This window comes from Octodon degus, unplaced genomic scaffold (genome assembly GCF_000260255.1).
Source record: "Octodon degus isolate 3935 unplaced genomic scaffold, OctDeg1.0 scaffold00117, whole genome shotgun sequence".
NCBI lineage: Eukaryota > Metazoa > Chordata > Mammalia > Rodentia > Octodontidae > Octodon > Octodon degus.
In genome coordinates, this window is record NW_004524693.1 from 2752191 (window position 1) to 2770585 (window position 18395).

Here is an 18395-nt window from a genome sequence, read left to right on the forward strand (position 1 = left end):
AGTGCAGATGTTATTAATTCAGGGATTTCTTTTTTCATTTCCTATCTGAGGTCTTCTATATCTTTCTGCAGCTGTTTTATTTCAGAAGCGGTTGATTCATTGCTTTCAGCTTTGTGATTTCCATTTTGTTCTGTGTTAGTGTTCTCTGCATTTGTTACGGGTGGGCTTGGGTTCTGCGGTTGCATTTTTTTCCTTATCTTCATTTTGTGTAGCACTTTTTTCTGCCCTTTGTTGTAGATCTTTGCTGTAGTTATAACCTTCACACGTACTTAAGTTCAGGTGGAGCTCTACAGAGTTTGGACTTTTCCAGCTGCGTCTGTCTTAGGACTGGCTGCTGTGCTCAGCCCCTTCCCGCTGTGGACCTGGACTAGGATAGGGTCTGGTTGTTCCTGGAACTGGGTAGAAATTCCTACTGTGTGGGAGGTTTTGTGGAGGTACTGCGGAGTGGTGGGGGGCGGCCTGAGGCGGTGGGAGAGGGTCCTGCCCACACTGCGCCTAGGCTGGGACTGTTCCCACCGGTGCAGGGTAGCAGAAAGCTCTCCACACACTCACCGGACCTGGGCTAGGACTGAGTCTGGGGGTTCCTGGAAGTCGGCAGAAATTCCTACTCGGTGGGAAGGGTGTGGGAGGTATGGCGGAGTGGTGGGGGCGGCCTGAGTGGTTAGAAAGTGTCCGGCCCATGCTGCGCCTGGGCTGGGACTGGTCCCGCCAGCGCAGGGTAGCAGGAAGCTCTCCACACACTCACCGGATCTGGCCTAGGACTGTTGTTAATCTTGTAGAATATTTTTTGGTCTTAAATATTGTTTTCTTCTATTGAAGACTTATTGTATCTTTTTGGTTTCGTAAGCAACAGCAGTAGGACTTTAATATGCAATTAAATTCCACTTCCACCCTAGTGGACCTTAATGTAAAATTCTGTAATATCTGTCTTTAAAAAACCAGCTTATATTTAGAAAATATACATGTCTATTAATATATCACATGACCTCTACTGGTAGTTAAAAATGAGAATAGATCACCAGCCATTTTTTAAGTCTTGAGAGATAGATTTCACAGAGATGAACTGGCTCCAGTTCGTCTCTATATTTTAAAGGAAGTGTTACCCTTGGTTCTGTCTCAGCTTCCTTTCTTTACTTTCCTTCCATTGATGAGAAGGAAATATTATCTCTTGAGTTTTCCCAATGTTGCTTTCCTTGGTGAGTGTTGACTCAGTAGCAAGTTGTCTCAATAACTCACCATGAGCATGAAATGAAAACTTCCTCTTTTTTCATCTCGTTTCTTATCTTTTATTGCTACTTTGTACTCTCCTTTTGTGGACACATGTAAGTTTAAAGTGAGAAAGGCTTTAAACTGTCTCAACCATTCCCTGCTTTGTAACAACTAAGAATTTTTTAGTAGACCCATGGAAATTTAGTATTTGCTAACACTGAAGACAGAGAAGTCTCTTAGATGAAGACAGAACAAGCTATTATCTCTATTTCAGAGAAGTCTAACAGTGCTTAATCTGTAATCAGAAGACAAGTTTTCTAGCACTTTCTGGTTCAGTCTCCATTGATGCTAATGGAATCATGACCTGACTGGTAAGTGACCTCTTTTCGGGAGACAAATCCTTGGTTTTGCATAATCAATGAAAACTGAGAAGACAAATGTGGGATCATGACTAGGACAAATCTCTGGAAGAAACCCAAATGTTCCTCAGTGGAATCTGAATCCTGATAGTCCAGCTGGATAACCAGCAGAAAAATCTCTCTTTATCAATCATACTTTTCTCTCTCTGTTAGTGAGTTAGAAAGCCCAGTTTTTCAATAATGTACTAATAGTTAACTTTAGAACTCTTTGGTTAGCTAAATTACCTTATAGCTAAACCACTTCTCCCTTCAGGAGATCAAGCCAAAGCAGCTTGTAGCAAATGGTTGCCTTTTAGATAACAGCTATCAGAGAAGTAATTTACATTTGTACCTTACATATGCTAACTAAGAGCTAAAAGGGTTTTTAAGCAAGGCTTTCTCTTCTTTCATGTGCATGTAAAAAATAATAGATGTGCCTTTCCTGCCTATTCTTGCTGCTAAGAAAGGCTGTTTTGGAGAGAGAAATAAGACTATCAGTCTTTAGATGTTATCTCTTCTGCAGTGTGAAAAGTGTTCACAATTGCCTTTCTGCTCTATTTTATTCACTGGCTTTTAATAAATTAGAAGGCAATGGTTCAAATCTCTTAATCACTGGTTTCACCAACAGTACTACTTTCTTTAAACATGATGTTAGAGCTTGCATCAGATGTAATTTGTAATTTTGGAAAAACCTGGTGGGATAGAAGTGTGAATTTCTAAGGAAGATAAGGTTGTGAGCCAGTAAGGCTTATTAGTCCAACTTGCTCTATCATCTGGTTTCTCTCCAGAGAGAAGATACATGGTCTAGATATCATGTCTGCATCGTGTACAGTAGATAACCACTAGGAAGAGAGTATGTAATGTGTTAATTACTGAAACTGACTTATCAATTTGATTTGAAACTGTCTCATTGCTATTTGTTTCTCAATAAAATTATGGAAAAAAATAAAAATACAAAAATAATAAAAAAATAGAATAGGTCACTTCAGGGTATGCCTAGAGAATGTAGACATTAAGTAAAAATTGAAGGTATGTAAAGGTTTTTCTCTTGTATTTTAGATGAGAGGCTCAATTTCAAAATCTGTTCTTCCTTTGGAATGTATTTCTAATTACTAAAATTCATTCGTCCTTCACATATTGAAAAACAATGGTTTAATATTTTTCTGTCCTATGCATGTCCTATGTACTCTCTTGAGTGAAAACAGAATACAGAGAAATGTACTGATTATGAAACAATTTCATAATTAGAATTGTACTGTAAGAGAGGAAGAAAATGGTCAGAATTATCTAGTGTTCAGAATTTCTTTAGACTAACAGTAAGTCCTTACTTGTGTGCAAAATACAGATAAAAACCAGAGGAAACCCAGAAAACTTTAGTCTCTAATGCATCTACTATCACTAAATCTGAGATTTCTCACCCTTGATTTTTGCACCCTGAGAGTGAGGTTTCCTAGGCAATCCTGATCAAAGCCCCATGTACTGTTACAGACATTGAAGATAAGGTTTCCAAGGCAACTTTAATCAAAGGGTCAATATTACTATTACCAAGCTTAAGATCTTTCCCAATTGCTCTTTGAGGGCTCTGGTCCTTTCCCTTTCCACTTTGGGTTCTAAGGGTGAATCTTCTACTCTAGCAATAATTGAAGCCAATACTGAGCTATATCCATTCATGCCTGATTTGTTCAAGCCCATCAAGGTCAATCTCCTTTACGAGAAGTAAATGGCAAATTTTAACATGTATCTATATACCTTTTCTCTTAGCAACCTCAAGATCAAGCAATATCAGGGAAAGTTTAAGGATGATCCTGATAAGTATACTGAGTTCTTTATGAGATTGATTTGTACTCTAACATGGACTGGAAACAAGCAATGTTACTCTTAAATCAAATATTGACTTCTAATGAGAGACAATAAACGTCATAAATAGCATTGTAAATGGTATTACATTTGGAGATGGATATCACATTTGGAGATGGATATCACATTGTTAGTTTTAGTCCAGAAAAGAGGCAGTCTAATGAGAAACAGTCAACAATCCAAAACGCTTTTACACTTGAAGATGAGTATCACATTTTTAATTTTAGAAGGCCAGGATACAGCATCCAGGGGGCCAGGCGATTCTGACTAAAGCCCAAGCAGTCCCTACATAAGATCTCTACTGACCTTACAACCAGACAGAATATTGGAATACCAGGTATCTTCAGACATGTATTCTTGAACCTTTAAGAAGAACAACAAACAATCTTCTTAACTGGACCATAACCCTTCAGATAAACAGTAACATAGTACATATTCTAGAGAAGATTGGTAGCATGATTTTATGCATATGCCAAATAGCAAGAGACTCCAATAGTGGAATGGTAGCTAGGTAGATACTTTCACAAACTGGCTTGAGGCTTTTCCATATAAAACAGAAAAAGCAAAAGAGAAAATAAAAGTTTTGGTCTCAGAATTCATACCCACATTTGGACTTCTTAAGAATTTACAGAGTGATGATGGGCTATCTTTTAAAGCAGAAGTCACACAAATTGTCTCTTAAGCACTAGATGTTCTCTATCATTTTCGTTGTGCACAAAGACCACCATTATCAGAAAAGAAAGAAAAAATAGGGCTGGCCAGATAGCTCAGCAGACTAAAGCACCTGTTTAGGCATGCGCACAGAGCCAGTTTCACCCCACCGTGCCGTGACAGCTCTGCCCCTGTGGCGTGCTGAGCTGGAAATTTAAACTGGGTGATGTGGAACGCACCTGTAATCCCAGTGCCTGGGAGGTTGAAAACAGGAGGATCACTACGAGTCCTACCTGTGTAGTTAGACCCTGTACTAATTACATTTTTAAAAGTTAAAAAAAAGTAGGGCCAACCTGATGGCTCAGCAGTCTAAAGTGCCTGCTTAGCCAGAGCACACTGGCTGGGGTTCGATGCCTGGTGTGCCGTGCTAGCCCCGCCTGCGGGGTGCACTGACAAGACAATGGAGACTGGGGATGGTCGCATGAGCCCGTAATACCAGCAATTAGGAGGCTGAAAACAGGAGAATCACTATGAGCTGGATCTATGTAGTGAGACCCTGTAGACTCTGTAGATTCTGTCCTAAATGCAGAAAGAAAAACAATCAAAAAATGAAAGAAAAAATAAACGAGGTGCTAAAGAGATATCTTTGCAAAATATCTCAAGAAAGCTACCTACAATGACCACGCTTACTACCTTTAGCTCTTACCAAAATAAGAACAACACAGAATTATAAGACATAGTCCATTTGAAATGTTTTATGGACACCTTTTTCTCACTAAAGATTTTCTCTTTGATAGAGAAACAAATGCCTTACAAAAGATGTCACCTCTCTTGCTAAATTCCATCACTCTTCAGTATGTAATGGGAACTCAGCCTAAAGAAAAGGGAATCCCATATTCAACCCAATATTTATTTATTTATTTATTTAGTTATTTATTTTATGGAAAGGTCTACAGGGTGCTCAATGTCTAACAAATAGATCGGACTTGTTGTGATCCACTTGTTTACAGCCTCCCAAGAGCTGTGATTACAGGCACACGCATTCATGCCCAGTCTCAACTGCCCTCTCATCGTGTCCTGGGGGCAGGGCCAACATGGCAGGCCTGGGGATTGAACCCCTAGTTCATGCACCTTCTTGCAAGCATTTAATCTGCTGAGCTATTTGGCCAGCCCTTTCAACCCAAGATTTAGTACTGGTAAATCCCCTTACATCATCATCCTTTTCCCTAGGACCAACTTGGGAAGTATCATACACCATGATCCTGTCAACTCCATCAGTTGTTAAGGTAGCAAGTCCAGACTCCTGTATAATCACACCCAACTTAACCACTGGGACCCAGAAAACAATGATGAGTGTGAGCAACTATATGATTACTCCTGTGAACCCATGAAAGACTTAAAATTCTTGTTCAAAAAGAAAACAAAGTCTTCAGATAAATAACCTAAGATACTACTCTTAGTCTTTTTACTAATTAATTTACCACTTAAAGAATAGCATAATTCCTTTCCAGTGGTATAAGGCAAGATACTGGTATGATCATTTAGATACTAGGTTTGGTTTTTCTTTAAGATTAGATGATTACATGTAACATATTGAGGACTTGACTAACTGTACTCAGTAGGCCTTAATCCAAATCTCAACTGCTCTCACTTGAATAAAAAGTAAAATTAATGAGTCAAGCTGTACACCAAATTGGATATCATTAGACATTCTAATAGCAGCACAAGAGGTTCCTTCTACCATTGTAGAAGCTGAATATTGTGTTAACATTCCTGACCCTTCTGCTAATATCTTGATGACTATTCAAGATACTAAGTGAAAGGTTAATGCCATGTCAGATTCTGAAATTCCTTAGCATTTTCCTTACCCTCTTTGTAAGTAGGCTCTTCCTGGTGGAATCATTTGTTGACTGTATACATAATAGTATTAATCTTATTATTTGGCCAATGAATACTTAACTGTTTCTTTGCCCTTGTGTCCTCCACACTTAAAGCTACACATGTACTGAATAAGAACAACCTGATGTCCATTTAGGGTCTGTATGTAGAACTTTGAATAGTATCTCTGACTGCTGATCATAAGTATGACCACTCTCAGCCTATACTAACAAGAATGGTCATTAACCCTTGCATTCTTAGAGAAGTTGGTGCTACTTATTTTATTTTGGGAGAGAAGGTTAATACAGAGAGCTCAGTTAGATAGAAATGTTATAGACAGTCAGATAGGGCTGGGCCATTAAGAGAGAACAGAGAGGAAAACTCATAACTGTGACCAGAGGTGCATCTGTTAGAGGTCAGGCCTCAAGGTAAAGAAAAAATGACCAGGCCTGAAATAAGTGATAACACTTGGTTTAATGAAGTCTAAATAGAAATCATTCACCTCCATGAATAATCAAGATCATTGAAAATCTTTATATTTTCCAAAAGCACTTGCTACATGATTTGTTTCCTCATTGAATCAGTATTACCTAAACAGCTATACTTATAAACTTATTGGTTTATTGTAGCTGTAACCCACATTGTACCCATGTAGTTGTGCTCTATATAACTTCATTCAAGATGTGTGATTTTGGCAGCGTGGGTGAGATCCTATTCCACATCTTTGGGAAACACCCCAAAACTACGCTGCACCCCCAACCCCCCCCAGCTGCGTGAGAATTTCTGCCACGTTCTAGGGAACCCTAGATCCAGTCTTAGCCCAGGCCCAGTGAGGGTGTGGAAGAGATTCCGGAGAGAACTGCCGGTACCAGCCCAGGCACAGCATGAGTGAGACCCTCTCCCTCCCCTGTGGGACACCTACAAGACTCTGCAGCACCACCCCGCCCACCATGTGAGAATTTCTGCCCCATTCTGGGACCTGCGGATCCAGTCCTAGCCTGCACCTGGTGATTGTGTGGGAGAGCTGACTCTTCCCCCTACTCACATTGTCCCCTCCAGACTTAGCTCAGGCCTGGCATTCAGGCCTAAGGTGGAACAATGCAGCTGTAATCCCTGCAGAGAGTAGGGGACAGAACCACCCAGCTAGTCCAGGAGCAGAACATCTTGCCAGAGGGGCACAACAGGTTCAACCCCAAAGGCAGCAACAGGAAGGAGCTGAGCACAGCAGCCAGACACAAGCCAGGCACAGATGGATAAATTCAAACTTTGTAGATCTGCACCTGAATTTCAGTAGGTGCTAAGGTTATAACTCTACCGAAGCTCTATAACAAAGGTCAGAAGACAGTGTTACACAAAATGACAATGAGAAGTAACATAATGCAATCTCAGTACCCAAGCACAACCATAACAAGTTCAGAAGACACTAACAAAGAACAAATTGGGAATCACACAACTCAAATCAATGAATCAACGACTTCAGAAATAAAGAAACAGCTGTAGAAAAGTAGAGGAACTCAGATTGGAAATGAAAAAAGAAATCTCTGAATTAATAACATCTGCAGTAAAGAATCAAATGAAGAAACATATGGAGGAAACCCAATGCACACACAGAACAAGTGCAGAGGACACTAGCTCACCTGAAAACTATGAATTAATAGAGTCGATAGTAAATAAGCAACATCAGAAAGTCATAGAGGAACTCAGAGAGAATTCTATTCTACTAGCTCAGCTCATATGTATGAATTAGTGGCTTCCATAGTAAACAAGCAATAGCAGAAAGCTATAGCACAACTCAGAGCAGAATTTTCTGAAATAAGAAAAGAATTCCTGGAACTCATAACATCTGAAGTAAAGAGTCAACTACAGAAACATAGGGAGGAAAACAAATTTGAAAAAAAACCACTGCAGTAAAAGAATTTATTACTGCTTCTAAAGAAGGCATTGATAAAAAAATAGGAGATTAAAAAATGAGAGATTCTTTCAATGAAAAATACAGGAAAGAAGTACATCACAAGAAGCAGAGTCAAAGAGATATAGAGGATTTTAAATTTTCAATCATAAGCTTGCAAAATTGTTTAAGTGAAAGAGAAGACAGAGTTTCAGATCTTAAAGATGCTGGTAGAGCTAGTGAAAAGGTAAGAAAGGATCTCTGAAAAACAACTAAGACTCAGGAAAAAATAAACTATCACCTGGAAGAAGATGCAAAAATGAACAATGTGAGACAAATAGGTATCAATGAGAAAGAAAGAGTAAATACAAATGACATTAAAAAAATATGAGCAGAAGTAGTAGCAGAAATCTTCCCAAATATAAGGAAACAATCTGACAATCAGGTAACAAAGCATAAAAAAGGGCAAGTAACCTCAACAAAAATAAAAACTAACTGAGACATATAATAATCAAGATTCCAAAAATTCAGCACAAGAATAATATACCAAAAGCCGGTAGAGAAAAGAAGCAGATCACATTCAAAGGAAAACCCATCAGAATTACTGCTGACTTCTCTTCACAAACCATGAAGGCAAGAAGAGCATGAAGCAGAGTACTTCAAGTCCTCTATGAAAACAAATTCCAGCCCAGACCACTATACCCTGCAAAACTCTCTATCAAGTTCGATGGAGAAGTGAAATACTTTCTTCACAACGAACAACTAAAGAATTTCATGATGAGAAAGCCAACCTTGCACAGGATACTGAAAGATGTACTAGAGAGGGACAAAATGATCCGAACTCCATGAATGAGAACAAAAGTCACCAACTAAATAGGGCAAACAATTAAACACAGGAGAAAAAGGAGTAAATGACAACAGTAAATAAAATGTCAATCTTAAGTCAATACATCTCAAATATATTCAGATATAAATAGACTCAATTCACCAATTAAGAGAAATAGACTGGCAAAGTAGATTAGGAAATAAAATCCAACAATATGTTGCATACAAGAAACACATTAAGCCCATAAAGACATTCTTACATTGAAAGTCAAAGGATAGAACACAATATTACATGACCCAATCCCTCAGAAAAAAAACAAGGGTAGCAATCCTATTCTCAGACAGGCTCTACTTCAAACCAAGAATGATCAAGCAAAATAAAGAAGGCCAAAATATGCTGGTTGGGGGAACCATTCAAGAAGAAGAGGTAACACTAATAAATATGCATGCACCAAACACAGGAGTACCCAACTATATAAAACAAATCTTAATGGACATGAAAAATCTAATATCCAATATCACAATCTTAACAGGAGACGTTCACACACACTTATTCCAAAAAGATAAGTCAACCAGAGAAAAATTAGCAAGGAAATGACAGAACTGAACCAGAGCTTTAAAGAAATGGACTGGTGGACAAATACAGAGTGTTCCACCCAAACACAGCTGAAGACACATTTTTCTCAGCTACACATGGGTCATTTTGTAAAATGGACAACATCCTGGTCCATAGGTCATGCTTAAGTGTGTGCAACAAAAGAGAAACTATCCCATGTGTATTATCTGACCACAGTACAATGAAACTGGAAATAAATGACAAAAGAAACTAGAAAGAAACCCTAAACACATGGAAATTACATGACACTCTACTTAGCAACAGATGATTAAAAGATGAAATTGAACAATAAATTAAACAATATCTAAAATTCAATGAAAATTCAAGCACAACTTATAGGAATTTATGGGATACAATGAAACCAGTTGTTAGACAGAAATTCATAGGTGTGAACACACACATTAGGAAAACAGAATAAGAACAAATAAATACCCTAATGGGGCACTGTCAACAACTAGAAAAGGAAGAGCAAACCAAACACAGAGCCCAAAGACAGGAAGAAATCATAAAGTTTAGAGCAGAAATTAATTCAGTTGAGATGAAGAAAACAATTCAAAGAATTAAAAAAGCAAAAAGCTGTCTTTGAAAGATTACATAAAATCGATTAGCACATAGCTAACCTCATCAAAGAAAGGAAAGAAAAAGTTCAAATCTTAGCAATAAGGAATGAAAAGGGGGTAATTACCACAGGCCCAGTGGAAATTCAGAAGATTATCAATAGGTACTTTGAGAGTCTTTACTCTCACAGAATACATGACACAGAATGAATGGACAAATTCCTAGAAAGGTATAAATTACCACAACTAAATCAACAAGATATAAGCACTCTCAATAGCCCAATAACAGCCAATGAAATACGAGATGTAATAAAAACCTACGGACAAAGAAAAGTCCCGGTCCCAATGGATTCACAGCTGAAATCTTCAAGAAATTTACAGAAGATGTAGTCCCTGTACTCCTTAAACTCTTCCATGAAATTGAAAAGGAAGCAATCCTCTTAAAAGCATTCCTGGAGGCAAGTATTATACTGATACCAAAACCAGGGTAATATGCAAACAAGAAAGAACTACAGGCCAATCTCCCTCATGAACATAGATGCCAAAATCCTCAATAAAATCCTAGCAAATAGAATAGAGCAAATCATCAAGAAAAGCATACACCATGACCAGGCAGGATTCATCCCAGGGATGCAAGGATGGTTCAATATTCAAAAATCTATCAATGTAATACACTATATCAATAGAGCAAAAACTAAAAACCACATGATCATCTCCATTGACGCAGAAAAGGCTTTTGACAAAGTCCAACACTCATTCATGTTCAAAGTCCTACAGAAAATTGGAATAGATGGCCTCTACTTCAATCTGGTAAAAGCCATTTATGAAAACCCAAAAGCTAACATAATCCTAAATGGGGAAAAACTAAAATCTCTTACTCTTAGATCTGGTACAAGACCAGGATGCCCTCTATCACCATTGCTCTTCGGTATACTTCTGGACTCATTAGCTAGAGCCATTACAAAAGAGAAAGAAATAAAAAAGAATAAGAGTAGGTAACGAAGAAGTTAAATTATCTTCCTTTGCATATGACATGATACTTTACTTGGAAGATCCAAAAATTACAACAAAATGTTACTAGAATTAATGCAGAAATTCAGTAGCATAGCAGATCATAAAGTCAATACCCAAAAGTCAATAGCATTCATGTACACAGACAACAATCGCTCTGAGAGGGAAATTATAGAAATAATACCTTCTGCAATAGCACCAAGGAAAATGAAATATCTTGGACTTCTTCTAACTAAAGAAATCAAAGATCTTTTGAAGGAAAATTACAGTACAATTAAAAAAGAGATCATAGAGGATTTCAGAAAATGGAAATATATTCCAAGCTCCTAATTAAGAAGAACCAACATTGTGAAGATTGCCATACTCCCAAGATTGCTGTATAGCTTTAATGCAGTCTCAATCAAACTAACACCAACATAACTCAAAGAGCTAGAGAAATCATCCTAAAGTTTACTGAAACCAGAAAATACCTAGAATAGCAAAGGAAATCCTGTGCAATAAAGACATGACAGGAGGCATTGTATTACAATTCCTGACTTGAAATTATACTTGAAGCCTACAGTGAGAAAATCAGCATGGTACTCGCAACAAAATAGACCTGAGGATCATTGGAATAGATTAGAAAATGCTGAAGCTACTAGGAACACACACAGCTATGTTATCTTTGACCAAGGGGCCAAACATACTCAGTGGAAGAAAGATACCCTCTTTAACAAATTGTGGTGGAAAAGCTGGCTCTCTATATGCCCAAAAATAAAACTTGAACCAGGTCTATCACCATACACTAAACTAAAGTCAAAATGGATTAATGATCTAAACATTAAAACAGAGAAACTAAATCTCCTGGAAGAGAAAGTAGGAGGAACTCTTGAAGGCATAGTGGTAGGCAAAGATTTCATGAACAAAAATCAAACCACATGGGAAAAAGTTGAAAGAATTAACATCTGGGTCCTGCTCTTACTGAGTTTTCTCACATCAAAACAAATTACTAACAAAATGAAAAGACAACCCACAAATTTTGAAAAATTCATGACAAATAAGTACTCAGACAAAGGTCTGCTCTCTAGAATTTGTAAAGAATTAGAAAACACTAGGGCCCCAAAATTTAAAGGCCCAGTCCAGAAATGGCAATCTGAGATGTACAAACACTTCTCAGAGCATTAAATTAAAGAAGCACATAAATATATGAAAAAATATTCCACATCTCTAGTCCTCAGTGAAGTGCAATAAAACAACACTGAGATATCATCTCACCCCAGAAAGAATGGCTATCCTAAAGAAATCACCCAACAACAAATGTTGCAGAGGCTATGGGGAGAAGGAACCCTTCACTGTTGGTGGGATTGTAGACTGGTGCAACCATTATGGAAATCAGTGGGAGATACCTTAGAAAAGTTTCACTGGAAATCTCATTTATACAATTTGTGATAGCCAAATCTTGGAAACAAACAATATGCCCATCACCTGTGGAATGGATGAAAAGTTGTGGTATTTTTATCCAAGGACGTATTACTCAAATATAAAGAATGATAAACTCAAAGTCTTTATATTGAAGTGGATGCCACTTGAAGATATACTCTTAAGTGAAATAAACCAAACAGATGTGTAAATATCATATAGTTCCCTAGTATAGGAACTCAAAGAAAGAAATGCAAACAAACATGTATAATACAAGTAAAGGGAAAGTGAAAACTCGAGGACTAACTAAGAGAGGAAATGGAGAAGAGCTAGGAAACATGACAGTGACAAACCACACAGTTATATGTACAAGATGGACAAGACAATGTTCCTGAAAATCTCCAGAAGATTTTGAATCAGCAGTTAATTCTAAATATTCTCACCCTGACTAACTATATATACTGACACCTGTGAACTAAGCAACTGCACTGAAGATGGCAATTTGTAATAGAAGGTTCAAGGTTGGAATGCCTATCATTCTGGTCTTCTGAATATGGGCTGCTTGTCATGACATGCCAGTTGCTGTAGTGCTGTCTCTCAGGTAGTTGATTGTTCAAAAAGAAGGGGGTGGTGAAACAAGTGAGGAGACAGGAAATGGGATGTTGTGGGAATGTCCTGCTTCAAGTTTGTATATGATTAGATTTCGCATTATGTGTAGACATAAACATTACATAATCCTTTATGCCTATTTCTAAAATATATTCTAGTTTTTACATGTTTTTTCATCGCATTCTGTAGGGACTTAAAGTTCAACTTATCAATACTTGATGAAAAATACCTATTCCATGTTATGCCTAAGATGTTTGATATTCAGACAGATAGCAAGGTTAAGCTTAAAAGCGTAGGTTGTATGGTAATAACAATAATCTTCTGTTCTCAAGGGTTAACAGCCTAAGTTTGCAGACCAAAATTAGAGAAAAAGGAAGGCCACAAGGAAAGGCAACATTTTGGCCCTAGCCTTCCAAGGTCAATTAAGAATCAGGACATATGAGCACTTGTACTGTAATGTCATGTAACTCAGTAGTGTCCCAAATTTTCTGATCAAGGAGATCATGGGGCCAAAGAGGAAAGTGCTCGATGGTGTAGAGTGTACCTAAGGAGAGTCACATGGAGTGAAAACATTCTCTCAGGATTTTACAGAGAGCATATTGGCCAAGCAATGGCTGTGATGCATCCACATGACTGACACTGACAAAGGTTCTACAGGATCTCAGTATACATCCTGAGAGGATTTCACTGACCTTTTCAAACCTAAAAGCTACAACTCTTGTTGCATAGGTCTTGTTTTATCTTGCTCATAAAACATCCAGCAGAAAAGTATAAAAATGAAATATAAGAAGTAAAGCTATGCTGTTACGTTGAGCTGTGGGGGACTCTGGTCAACAATTTCTGACATTGCCAGTCAAGGGGAAGACCCAATACTATTGTGGGCTACAAGACTCTTATAGAATATTTTTCTGAGTTTATAAACTTATAATATTCAAATAACGGAACTTAACCAAAAAAGTATATACAGATGAATGTCCATTTTGTATCTGTGTATTCAAAGCAGTTAGGATAGATATATAGTTACATTCTCTTAATGAATAGAGTGATTTGTTCTAATGATGTTTGTAAATAGCATATCATGTGCGCATCTTGTACAGCAATTAACCCCTAGAAAGAACGTATGCAATTTTTAATTATTGAAACTGTCCTACCAATTTGATTTGAAGCTTTCTCATTGCTATCAATAAAGTTATAAAAAAGAGAAACCAAAAAAAATCTCAAAGTTATCTGAGGTTGTAGAACAAGGTATGGTTAGGTAGAGTGAGATGAGTTGAGGTCACATGAGATATTTTCAAGTTGCACTTGTGTTTGCATAAAGTATTCTGGAGCATGTGTAATGAGACCCAAGATATGTCTGATAAAGCATTCATTTTGAGATTTAAAAAATAAATCCAAATATCATAGTATAATAACAAAAAGAGCAGAAAACAACAGCATACGCCAAAAGGTGCAATAGAAAGCATAAATAAGTTTAAAATTAATAACCTTGAAAACATTAATAAATCTATAAACACTGTCAATTTTCTGTTTGTGTGTGTTTGTGAGAGAGAGAGACAGAGAGACAGAGAGAAAGAGAGAGACAGAGAAGAAAGATGACAGAGTAAATAATCTTAGTCTTTGTTGTCCCAATTTAACAAATAATATGTTTACCCAGTTACTTAAGAGGCTTCGGAGTAGGATAGCAAGATAGCAAGATGTTATCTCAAAAGAAAATATTTTAGAGTTTCAGTTTAGTGGTCAAACTCCACTGTACCTCTGTGCTTGATCTCCTATACTTCAACAAACAAACTTTCAAACCTGGAATTCAATTAGTAAATTGCAGCTGAGCACAAAATAAAAGCATCCAAATAAGGACTGAAGGTCTGTCCAAATAGCTCAGTGGATTAAAGCACCTACAAGCGGGCACAGGGCCCTGGGTTTGATTCCCCATAACCCATGCTGGACCTTCCCCAGGGCACACTGAGAGGACAAATGAGACTGAATGTGCTGGCATGAATGTGTAATCTTCACTCGTTTGAGGCTGTAAGTAGGCTGATCACTACTAGTCCAATCTAGTAGTGCGACCCTGAACACCCTGCAAATCCTTCTCTAAAATACAAAAAAAAAAAAAAAAAAAAAAGACTGAAGTCTACGTAGGAATGGGAAGTTACTAACTAATGGGTATAAAATTTCATTTCTAGAAGATCTGTAAATCCTGGATAGTTAATGATTCATTATGCATTTAATCTCTTAAGAGTGTAGACTTTTAAATTGTGTCTGAAAATAATGATAATTTTAAAATTACAGTAATAATAAATATATTTATTGTATAAGCAAACATTAAACATATATTTAGATATATTGAGCAAATTTAAATGAAAAGAATAAATCCCTAGAAAACTGCAACTTACAAAATGTACATAAGAAATATATGTCTGAATAATCAAGTCATTAAGAAAGAAACATATATTGATAGATATAGATATAGATTAGATATAGATATACACATGGATATAGATATAGATAGTTTTACCAGTGAATTTCTTCCACACATTTCAAAACATTGCCTACCTTATAGTAGGTTTTTCAGAAGACAGTGAATGCTTCAATGGTATAAAAAACTCATTTTATGATGTCAGCGTGAATTGAACAATACAACTTGACAATCTTAATATATGAAAAGAATTTTATATGCCCACATCTATCACAGAGACAGAAGCAAATAAACTAACTGAAATCAGCAATATGTAATACATATAACATGATGAAGTCGAATTTTGGCAGTAATATAGGATTGGCTTAACATTTGAGAATGAATCATTATAGTTTACTAAATTAACAGTTTAAAGAGGAAAAAACATGCAGATTGAAATAGGTAAGTAAAATATTTGATACAGGGCTGGGGAGATAGTTTAGTGGAAAAAGTGCTGCCTTAGAGCAGCACAGGGTATGGGGTTCAATCCCTGGCACCACATGCCACACAGACCCTGCCCAAGGGAGTGCTGAACTGGCCGCCAAATCCGGGCTTGGTGGCACATACCTGTAATCTCAGTGCTGCAGAGGCTGAAAAGAGGAGGATCATTACAAATCCGACTTGCATACTGAGACCTTGTGCCAAAAACATAAAAAACTTTAAAAATGTTAAAAAATTGTTTGATGCAATTCAAGATGGCTTAATGATATAAAAACAAAAACATTAAAACAACTAGGAATGTAAGGCAACTTATGAAAATTTCAGACAGAACTTATATCAAGATGTTTAGAATAGTTAACTGCACTTATTAGTAAAACATTGAATACCTTTCTTTTAATATTTCTGATGTGCATTTAATACTGAATTTGAGCTCTTATCCAATGTAATAGTAAAAGAGAAAAATTTTTTAAAGTTAGAAACTAAACTGAAATAAATAGAACACATTTGATTTGGAAAAGAAGATTGCTTATGTAGAAAACTGAGAGGAATCTACAAATTAACTATTGGAACTAACAAGTGAGTTTTACCAAGGTTTTAAAGTAAAAAAAAATAAAAGCATCATTCAAAATGCAAACATGTTGTAATTTTCACAAATTTAAAAACAGAAATTAAAACATAAACATAGATACCACTTATAATGATATCAAATTGTTATAACTTTCATTTATTTATTTTTTATTTTACTTTTATTGAGAAAGAAATAGCAATGAGAGTTCAAAACAGGTAAGTAGGACAGTTACAATAATTAATACATTGACTCAGTGGAGTACAAAATTTTCTGATCAAGGAGATTATGGGGCCACAGAGGAAGGTGAGCGATGATGTAGAGTGTACCTAAGAAGAGTCACATGGAGAGAAAACATTCTCTCAGGCTTTCACAGAGAGCAAAATAGTCAAGCAATGACCATGACTCATCCACATGGCTGACAATTACAAAAGATCTACAAACTGCTGTACAGGGCCACAGGGTAAATTCTGAGGGAATTTAACTGAGCTCGTCAGACACAAAAGTTACATTTTTTATTATATAGGTCTTGCTTTATATTGTGATCACTTTTATATGGAATAATCTAAAATTTAAAGCCTGGCATATATAAAATATAATACATACAAGTATGCTTGAAAATATGAAGAGATTATCTAGAAAGCTTGAGGCCCCAGTTATGACTCTGCATTGCAACACATAGAAATAAATAATAAAAATATATTTTGATTTTTATTTTCAGAACCCGGGATTGAACTCAGGCCTTTGCACTTGCCAAGGAATCACTTATTCCACTGAGCCATCTCTCCAGCCCAAATAATAAAAATATAAAAACAAACATTTTTACACGGAATGGAAGATTTATATATTTAATGTCACAAAATTGAATGTTCATATATTCAACACGTTTAAGAGAAATGCTTTATTCAATTAGTCATTAAAAAATACAAATTAAAGATCTCTTGAGACCCAGTCCTAGCCCAGGCCCGGTGAGTGTGTGGGAGAGCTTCTGGTTACTCTGCGCCTGCGGGACCTACTAGATCCAGCCAAGGTGCAGGGTCAGTGAGACCCTCTTCCACCCCCTTGGGATGCCCCCCAACACTCTGCAGCACCTCCCCTACTCCGCCCGCCGAGTAGGAATTTCAGTCGCATTCTGGGAACCCCCAGACCCAGTCCTAGCCCAGGCCTGGTGAGTGTGTGGGAGAGCTTCCAGCTAAACTGGGCCAGAGGGACCTACTGGTCCCAAGCAAGGTGCAGCATGTTTGACACCCTCTTTCACCCTCTTGGGATGCCCCCCATCACTCCATAGTACCCCCAAACCGCGCCCTGATTGTAGGAATTTCTTTCATGTTCTGGGAACCCCCAGATCCGGTCCTAGTCCAGGACCAGTGAGTGTGTGGGAGAGCTGCCACTCCCCCTACTCCACCATGGCCACTCCAGACTCAGTTCACTCCTGGCAAATAGGTCTGAGGTGAAACCTTTCAACTGCAATCCCTGCAAAACGTGTAGGGGACAGAACTGCCCAGATAGTTTAGGAAAAGAACATCGTGACAGAGTTCCACAACAGGTTCACTACCAAGTGCAGCAACAGGAAGGACAAGAGCGCAACAGCCACACCAAAAAAGGCAAAGTTGGATAAATCCAAACTTTGTAGATCTACAACTGAACTTCAGTAGGAGTTAAGGTTATAACAGCAACAAAGATGTACAACAAAGGTCAGAAGAAAGTACTACACAGAATGACAACGAGAAGGAGCATAATGCAATCTCAGAACCCAAGCACGACCATAACAAGTGAAGAGGACACTAAAACAGAACAAATTGGGAATCACACAGCTGAAAGCAATCAATGAATGGCTTCTGAAATAAAGAAACAGCTGCAGAAACGTATAGAGGAACTCAGATAAGAAATGAAAAAAAAAAGAAATCCCTGAATTAGTAACATCTTCAGTAAAGAATCAAATGCAGGAACATATGGAGGAAACCCAGTGCCCACCCAGAAAAAGTGCAGGGGACACAAGCTCAGCTCAAATGTATGAATTAAGAGTAAATAGTAAATAAG